Genomic DNA, 10,385 nt, shown 5'->3' on the forward strand with positions numbered 1-10,385 from the left:
TTCTGGCGTAAGCCAGAAACCGAGACTTTGCATCTTAAGTAAGTATATCCTGATTTATGGGGCGCGAAATATGTGTTTTTAAAATAATATGAAGATGTTCATTCACGTCACGCACTTAAGACGCTCTTGCTCTGATTTAAGACCTTTAGGCCCAGAGAGGGATAAATTAAGACCTTAAAACCTGCAGAAACTGGTTATTGCTTGAGAATGACAGTGTATGTTCACAGTATATAATTCATCATCTTAGTCCCGTGTCCGCTGGAGTTCAGGCGCCCGAATTGGCGTTTTTCCTGGAAAACGGGCGGGATCAGCTTGTCAAAGAGCAGCAGAGCGCCCGTCATGCCTGTAGGACAAGTGGAAAAGCATGAAAATCCTGGTGGAGAAACGCCACGTACTTCTCACGCTGTTATTAATAAGCCGGATGCTATCGTGATTACGCGAGGTTGCGCTTTGTGAGCAAACTAACATGCCACGCATAAATGATTCTCGGACGCTTCGTGGTTGTTCATTGGGCGCGGATGTGATCAGTTCTCTGGCACTAATGACGCTTTATTGATCGCCGTCGTTACACTCCGTTTGACAGGATAGACTGCACGTGTTTCTAGCCGAACTGGCTATAGGAGTCAAAGGTCAAAGTAAATGCTGTATCACAAATACTCGCGGCTCACCCCAGTATTGGGTCCGATCCAGTACACTACGATGTAGTCCAGCACGCTGTTCCCGACAGGAGAACTGTATGAGAACGCCAGGCCGGGTTAAATACAGCACCAGTGAGATGACCGCCTCACAAAGTACAGCACAGAAAAACAACAAGATGTATGTATATGAAGATAGATAGATAGATATATTTCTAGATAAAAAGATATTTTTATTACATAAATATATAAATATAAAGAATTATGACGAAATTAACTGCAGAAAAATATTCAAGGTGTATTTTCTACAGATATTTTTGTAGATAAATGAATAAAGAATATAAAAATATGATAGAATGAACTACAGAAAAACATTTGCAGATATTTGTAGAAGTAGATATTTTAGAGATAGAATGAACAATATAAAAATAATGACAGAATGAACGGCCAGAAAAAAATTACAGATATCTTCATTTAAAATGGATATGTTTAGATACAATGCACGATAAAAATTATTGTAGATATATGAGATGAATATACTATTTTATATGAGATCTCACATACATATATATATATATATGTATATTTATGTATATATATATATATATATATATATATAGTTATATATATATATATATATATATATATATATATATATATATGAGATCTCATATTAATCTAAATAGCATACATATTCTAGACAGCTGATTTTGGAAGGTAAGAACACTCTGCACAGCTCATAGTATTGTGGTAGTTAGCTGTAATAAAGTGAACACACCTGCGCAGACTAGTACAGTGATGACAGCAGCCATCGCAGGAAACGCGACATTTCTCCACCTTCTCCACGTTAAACGCCGCCGTGTGCATCACAAACGCGCAGCCCAGCTCCACCGCGGCGGCCTGCGGCAGAGGCGCGTTAACGCTGGTCAGCACGCAAAGCCCGTCCGCGAGTGCCGCGCGCAGGCTATCAGAGAGCGTCAGCGCCCAAGCGCGGCATGACGCGCCGGCGTCTTCCGCCGCGATCAGCTGGCACGAGATCCAAGCGCCGCGCGCATCGCCGCCAGAGTCCCGAGGCAGAGCTGCCCAGAGCGCCGGTCGGGCTGCAGATCGCGCCGCGGAATGAAAGTCCGTGGACCACCGAGACGAGGAACGTGAGCGTCAGCGCGACCCGCGGCTCCAGTCCGCCCACCTCCGCGAGCAGCTTTAACTCAGGTGCGCATGCGCACAGCTGGAAACGTGGAGATCAGCTCCTGCGCGTAGACGGTCCACTTCGTTTTGGGAATAGATGCGGCTGTTCTCCTCGCCGCTTCGCTAAGAACCACAATCCCAGCAGGACGGACAGGAGACGGAGAGATCGGCCATCTCTACATCGCATCCTCCGAATAATCGCAAGCAAACTCTGATCCGGTCAGGCAACTTTACCACGGCCACGCCTCTCCGCCAGATAACCCGCCTAATTTCCGAGCCGAACCAGTGCAAAAACTTTGGCTCGTGAATATTAAAAATGATGCTAGAGACTTCCTGGAGGAACAGACACGCAATCAGAATACCATCCATTCTAAATTATATGTGATATAATTATATTATAGTATATGTGATATTTTCAATGCTGTTTAGGGCGGAGCTGGGACGCAGGGGATGTCTCTGCAGAAAAGTAAATAGAGTTACTAGATCGAGGCGTTTTTAGACCGTGTCCCCTGATTGGCGTCGTTGTGACGTAGGTGTGTGGGCTGCGTGTGGATCGTTTTGATTGCTCAGCAATTTAAAAGCGCCCACAAAGTCAGAGGACACAATCTCATTAATATTCATGAGGTAGCCTTTATCGTCGTAACTGATCTGTCACGGGAGAACTTATTCAGGGTTGCCAGAGATCACAGGATTAACATTCCTGCTTTAATTTTAACAGAAGCATGTTTCTTTTTAAAATATATAATGTGACATAAATATAACATATAAGAATAAAAATATCATATAAAAACTATAATCAGTGTTGGGAAATGTAATAGGTTATGAATTGCAAGTTGCCTTGTAATGTAACGAATGTAATTGATTACATTTAATTACTTTTCTCAATTACTAGCGAATGATTTCAAAACTGGGTTTGATTTTCAAACTTTAAAGCAGACAGATGTCACATTTTCAAAATGTTTTGCTTTCTTAAATTGAGATTATAAGCACAGCTACCTACAAAATCAGGCTTTAGCACTTTTTTATTTTGATTTTAAGATATTCTGAGATTAAATACAGAATAAAATTGTAATAAGAAACCATTTAGTAGCTATGGTAGCATTGAAACGTAAATTTAGCGTAGTTAAAGACTTGTATCTAATAATACATAATTGTTTATCTTTTAAAAATAATATAAAATACAAACAGTTAAATACATGCGTCCTATACCCATGAAGCATTGGTGTCTCAAATTTTAAAACATGCAATTTATAAAAACAACAACAACAACAAATAACATATAATAATTTCATGATATGTGTGAAAATACTTAGATGTAACCCTTTTGTATTCATTAATACTTTCAGAGCCGTAATTTTAAACTGTAGCAAACTTTTTCTTAGCAACTAGACTATCTTGTAAATAACGCTAAGTTGTTCGCCAACACTGCATCTTAATCAGATAACACAAACATATTTAAATAATAATAGTAATCATAAAACTAACCCGCGTCTTATCAGAGAGATGATGGGGTTCAGACAGGTCATGAATATTGCAAGTCACTATGAGTCACTGCTCTTAAGTGAGTCATGGTGATCTGGGCAAAACTAAAGATTATTATAGTATCAAGAGGATTTAAAAATAGATATGCATGTACATAATGTCTAATAAATCAAAAATCTTTCTTTAAAATATTGCCTTCTGACTGGAATCGGTTTTCCTACACTATATTCTATATTCAGCATGAAAATGCATTCAAGCATTACACATAACCCTACCACATTTATACACAGAATCTTAGATTGTACATTTGTAAACTACACACTTGTAAATACATAACCACCCACACAGTTATGAATTAGCCATATTTCTACTTCTGTATAGTGTGTGGTGTTTGTTTTGGTGTTATATTTTAGTTATGACATGTGATGCAGCATTGTGCATATTGTCAATAATAATAAAACCAGTCCGTTGTCTGATAATTACCTGCAGAGGGCGCTGATGTACTGAAATGGAGTTTCCATGATACTACTGGAAGATGAACTCCAGTAATCTATATATTAACGCACGCGCACACACGCACACACACACACACACACACACACACACACACACACACACACACACATATATGTTGTAATTTATATTTTTATTTTAGAAAATTAGTAATATAATACATACACAACACTTTAATTGAGATTAACTGGAATGCACAATAAAAAATTGTTTTTGGAAAAAATGTATATATTGTAATAATATTATAATAATACTATTATATAATAATATATCATTTGAATCTATCTACCCGCTTTTCTATCTATCTATTGTATGGTTGTTCATTCATTCATCTATCTATCTATCTTATCTATCTATCTATCTATCTATCTATCTGTCTATCTATCTATCTATCTATCTATCTATCTATCTATCTATCTGTCTATCTATCTATCTATCTATCTATCTGGTTGTATAGCTGTCTATCTATCTATCTGTCTGTCTGTCTGTTTATCTGCATATATACCTATCTGTCTGATTGTCTGCTATCTATCTATCTACTTCATCTATCTATCTATCTATCTATCTATCTATCTGTCTGTCTGTCTGTCTGTCTGTTCGTCTGTGTGCGTCTAGGCCGCGTCCTGTTATTTCTGGAGGCAGATATGAGTGGTCTGGGTGGAGAGATCAGGTATGTGGTGTCTTTAATATTGCATGTTCCTCCTCCACTGGCGCAGGTGACGCGTCTCGTGAGCGCAGCGCTGCGTGGGAACCGCGTCCAGTGGGATCGCGCGGGCGGCGCTTCACGCAGCAGGTTTGTGCGTCTCACTGCAGCAGCGGCGCGCCGACAGACTGACGGAGCGGAGAACGCCGGAGCCCGCGAGCGCGGAGAGCGCTGAACGCGCGTCGGAGAGAGGAGAGTCCGCTCGGGGAAACTGGCACCAAGGCCTTTGGACAGAGGTGAGTGCGCGCCGCCCGCTCTTCACCGGCCGTGACGCGCCGCGCCGCTGCACTCGCGTTCGCGTTCGCGTTCAGCGGATCTCGCGTGACGCGGAGACGCAATTGGCTGGCGTGGGGCGCGTATCTGTGGAGCAGACAGAGGCCAGATTGCTGGTCATCAAAGACAGCGCCTGACGTGGATGTGGCTTCATCAGCGGATTCGCCCTGATTATAGTGATTCTTTCTCGGCGTTTATGTGCTTTGAGATCAAATAACAAAGGTCTGATGTGTGCTTGAGTTACATGTGCCTGCAACACAAGGTATGCTCTTCCGCTTCAATTCAATCTAACCACATCCAAATATATGCTTGCTGGATGATCATAATAATGACATCGATCTTTGTGTAATATTTGTAGTATTCGCTTATGTGTAATGGTATATTAAAACAATTGCACACCCAAATGTTATTAAACTATATATATATATATATATATATATATATATATATATATATATATATATATATATATATAAAATGTGGCATGTTTTCTATTATTATTATTATTATTATTATTTGTTTATTTACTTTTATTTTAAATACTTATTATAACATTATTAATAATGTCTGTGTTATTTATTCGAATATAATTAAAAATAATGTTGTTTTTATTACTATTATTTACTATTGTTATTAGTTAAATAATAATTCTAATTACAATGTTTATTTTTAATATAATAACTACATATATGTAATATTAAGACATTATTTGTGTGCGACAAATGTTTTAGTTGACATATGTAATTAACTCCTTTTTCATTTAATTAAATATAAAATACATTCGATGTATGTTAATAATTGATCTTTAAATCAGTTTTTTTTTTATTAGTAGTTTTGTTATCATAAGATCATGCAGCTGCTGCTGTGTGTTTCTTTTGGAGTGGTTTGCAAATTTATTTAAGATTATTTAAGAATATCGTTGGCTCTTTGGTGACTCCAAACATACGCGCTTAACTGTTAAAATATTACTCAACTGTTACCAGCAGCCTGAAAATGCTTCATTCAGTATTTACAGTGCTGGGCGGTAGCAGCCCTTGACTGTCGCTGTGTTCAGACTGACTAATGAGAAATCCGTAGTCAAAAATACAGAATGCTAATGGTTATTGTATATGCCTGAAATATGGCAAGAATCTAAATATGTTTAGAAACGCAGGTTTTCCGGCGTTTGGTTCTATTGATCCTTTGGACTGTGTCCAAATTATGATCTTAATACCATTAGCATTCCTTCAGGATTTTCTAACCTTTTCGGTGGTTGAATCCAAATTGGGCTACGGAGCGCGCTGGCTCCGCTTGCATGGGAATATAATGACAATAAACACGCTGGCTCTTACACAAGCTTTGTAAGCGCTTATTGAAGCATACCCGGATTGAAGTCTTTAGGGCCCGTGTGGTTTTATTGGGCGGGCGCTTGTTGTTACGTGGTTTCATTAGGAGATGACTGATCTGTGGATCCGTGGATGATAGTGTATGTGGCGTGGCAGCGTTCAGTTCGCGACTGATTTGGGTCACGTGGTATCAACAAAATCCTTAAACCAGTTAAGTCAAGCGCCGCTTTCTTCCCCGGGATATTGCACCAGCCCTGATATCTGGCTGGCCTGCAGAACACACCTCACGCTGCACTTAAAAAGTAACGAGGTAACGCTCTAATGCACGCTTCTGCATTCTCTACCAACCGCGTCTTCCAGTCAGTCTCTGATCTAGTTTGTAGGGATTTTCGCTCGCATGCTGTCGCTATCAAGCATGGGGCATTTTAGCGCTAGATTGCATCATTGTGTTGCACGCTGTAACGCCTTTATCATCTAATTTGGCCCAGGTGTGATGTAAGCATTTTTGCACGTGCTTCTCTAATTGCTTGAAGGCATGCAGGTCTGTGGATGGAAATAGATTCATTTATCGGGTTTGAAGGCCGGAGTGAAGTGGGTCGGTGATTGTGAAGTAAGCACACCCTTGGGCTACATCACCATATGGTTTCAGTAACACCTCGTTTATCATCCCAAAACACGACAGAAACCTGGCACCCTCACACACCCTGCAGATGTAGTTTGGCTCTCGGTGACACTGCTGTGACTTCATGAGCTTGTCTCGCTTCTACTTACGATCGCTGGCAGATTTGCTGCTTTAGAGCCTCGAAAAGACAAGCAAGAGACACGCATTGTCTGTCTTCGCTTAGGGCACATCATGCATCTCTTATAATCCATGCTTGTGGTGGAAGGATGTGAAATCTTTTCTTACTTAAAGGTCAGATTGCACACCTGGGGTCTTGTAGATAAAATCTGGATGAGGATATTTCATAGTACATTTTATTTTTATTTTTTAGCCTGCACACGCACAATTTGTGCATTCATGCACAGATTTTTTTTTCAGTCCTGCTTTTGTATAACAACAGAGACTAGATGATACAATAGGTTATATTTTGCAAACTAGATCTCCGAAGAAAATGTAAATGCTGTTGGCTATGCAAAACTCGTCATGAAGCTGCCAGATGCTATCTGCTCATTTCCAGTCCATTTTTTAAATTGCGATTTATTCCTGTGATATAAAGCTGATATTTTCAACAACATGCTGATATTACATTCCAGCATGCAGTTTTTTTTGGTGGAAACCGACAATTTTTATATTCAGGATACACCGGTGCACAAAGTTCAAAAGGACGCCATTTATTTGAAGTAGAAATCTTTGTACATTATAAATGCTACTTTTGTTTATTCTTGACTGCATATTTGGTTAAGAAAAACCATTTGAACAATAGCGTACAAAACATGCGATGGTCTTTTCATAATCTGTTTATGGAAATAATGGAAGAATCCACGGCAGAGTAGAGTATGAGGTTACTGATGAGTGGAAGGAATATTCTCTTTCCTGGTCTCTCTGAGTGTTACACAAAAGCAAGCAATGCGGAGCGTGTTAGCCAGTTACAGCAGTGGACAATGCAGCTACTCTGTACTGCTGCGGAGATGGGAATAAAAAGGGCTGAATCTGGCCGTCCTTAAAGAAAAAGCATGAGCACGCAGGAAGAGGAAGCTTGATCGCGCTCTTGGTTAGCGTTTTCTCACCGAGAAACGCATTTTTAAGAATTTGGTGTTTGTTCGAGTCAATTTGCTGAGAATAACTAAAACATAAATTCTGCTCCAGAGCTAAAACTAAGGAATTTGTATATTTTGAGCTATAAATGAGGCTTTTATGGCCAAACTGTAAACACACTTATGAAGCTCATTCTGCTTTGGGAGGCACAGCCAGCGTTTTCACTGAGAAACGCATTTTTTAACACTTTAAAGCTTGTTTGAGTCAATTTGCTCAGAATGACTAAAAACATTGTTTCTGCTCCTAGAAACCAAAAAAATAAGCAAAATGTGTATTTTGAGCTCTAAAATCATTTTTTGTGTCTAAAACTATGAACACACTTATGAGGCTCATTCTGCTTTGGGAATGCATGAAATAGCGTTTTCTCACTGAAAAACGCATTTTTAAGCACTTTAAAGCTTGTTTTGAGTCAATTTGCTCAGAATGACTAAAAATATGATTTCTGCTCCTAGAAACCAAAAAATAAGCATAATGTGTATTTTGAGCTGTAAAATCATTTTTTTGTGTCTAAAACTATGAAACACACTTATGAGGCTCATTCTGCTTTGGGAATGCATGAAATAGCGTTTTCTCACTGAAAAACCCATTTTTAAGCACTTGAAAGCTTGTTTTGAGTCAATTTGCTCAGAATGACTAAAAACATTGTTCCTCTTCAGGAACTCGAGCTGCGTCACAAACGCTTTGGGAACGCCTTCAGCGTGCGCCGTTCTGAACCACGTGTAAAGTCTGTCCAATGGAGGGGAGCGACGTCATGGACGAGATGACGTCGCCGACCAGGAAGTATAAAGTGACGCTCTGCGATGCCGGCACCAGCTTTCTGCGTTCAGTAAGCGCTACGTGTTATTGTTTGTCTATTTGCTGTCTGTTTGTCTAGCTTAAAAGAAATATTATGGCTGATGATCAGAGTGTAAAGAGGAAATCTAAGGCGAAACACGCTGGTGTTCCGTCGCGTTTCAAGCGGTGTGCTGATCCCTGCCCTCGTTATATCACGGGTGGGGACACACACAGCTTGTGCGTGGCGTGCCTGGGAGCGAGCACGCGGCGTCAGCCCTCGAGGGGACTGATTGTCCGCATTGTTTGCAGCTACCGCTGCGAACACTCCGCTCCCGGAGGTCTCTCTTTCACGAGGAGACTTCACCAGCGTCCCCAGGGGTGCGGGACCGCTTCGCCGAGGCGGAGCGGCGAGCGCGACGTCTGGGGATCGCAACTCGATCTGGCGGAGGAGATGGAGACGGGCTCGTCCCTTTCTCCATCGGAGTCCGCCAGATCGGGCGCTCAATCCCGTGGGTCCGAAGCCCGTACTCCGGCTTCTTCGGCCACGGGGGAGACGTCCACTCGCGCTCACTCTTCCTCCGAGGAGGTTGATGTTGACGTGGTGGACGATGCGCCATTGCACACGCCACAATATGAGGAGCTCTTAGAGGTGGTAACTCGTGCGGTTGCCAAATTAAACATCGATTGGCCCGCCCGAGCGTACGCTGAGCCTCAGAAATCTAAATTGGATGAAAGGTTTCTGAGAGCGAAGCAGCCACCTCTGAGACGGAGCCTTCCATTCTTCCCAGACCTCCACAGTGAGCTGTCGAGGTCCTGGGGAAGGCCGTACTCCGCTCGTGTTTTCTCCCCCACCGCTGCTAGTCATTACGGTAATGTGGCGGGAGTCGCGGAGTGCGGCTATAAGGCGATGCCCCGGGTAGAGCAGTCTCTGGCTACCTATCTGTCCCCCGGTGCGGCATCGTCTTTGAAGGCTCCGACCTTACCATCAAGGCCGCTGAGAACAACGTCGGCTTTGATGGCTAGAAATCTGTGGCAGCAGGATTGGCTGGGGCTTGCATGCACACTATGGCGGTGTTGCAGGCATACCAAGCCGACCTGCTGAAAGAGATTGATGAGGGAGAGGGGGTCAGGTCCGATGACATCGCAGAACTGCGTCGGACGGCTGACCTCTGCCTCCGCGTCACTAAGGAGACCGCCCGTGCTGTAGGGCGGTCTATGTCATCCCTTGTGGCCGCGAGAGGCATCTCTGGCTGACCCTGTCCGACATGAAAGAGCGGGACAGGGTCTGCCTCATTGACGCCCCTGCAGCCTTCTGGCCTATTCGGCGACTCCGTTAATGAGGTCGTCGATAGGTACCAGGAGGCCCGTAAACAGGCGGCGGCGTTCAAGAGTTTCCTCCCACGTCGATCTCAGGGGCATCGGGACGAGAGATGCCCCACCGCGTGCCAGCTCCTCATATAGGCATGTGCAAAAACAGAGCGTCGCCTCTCGTTCCCCTAAAAAACAGCAGGGGCGGCGGCGCTCTGGGCCGGGGCTTCGGTCCTAAAGACCTGAGGGCCTTTTGGACAGGAAGTCCACGGCCAAGAAGCCCTGATATGAGTGGCTCAGGGCTTCTGAGGGCTGCCCTCCTGGGGAGGATCAGTTTATGCCGGGTCAGACGGCACCCGTTCCTCCTCAGGGCCCTCGGGAGTAACTCCGCTATCTCTGCCCTCGTGCCAGAGTGCGGAGGCTTCCAG

The 10,385-nt window shown here is 42.8% G+C and overlaps 1 pseudogene; it reads right to left on the minus strand.

The window, feature by feature from the left end:
• Positions 1-647: 647 nt before the first annotated feature.
• On the minus strand, positions 648-1,997 carry LOC122355789 (annotated as a pseudogene).
• Positions 1,998-10,385: the final 8,388 nt, after the last annotated feature.

Source organism: Puntigrus tetrazona, chromosome 12, assembly GCF_018831695.1.
Source record: "Puntigrus tetrazona isolate hp1 chromosome 12, ASM1883169v1, whole genome shotgun sequence".
NCBI classification, from domain to species: domain Eukaryota; kingdom Metazoa; phylum Chordata; class Actinopteri; order Cypriniformes; family Cyprinidae; genus Puntigrus; species Puntigrus tetrazona.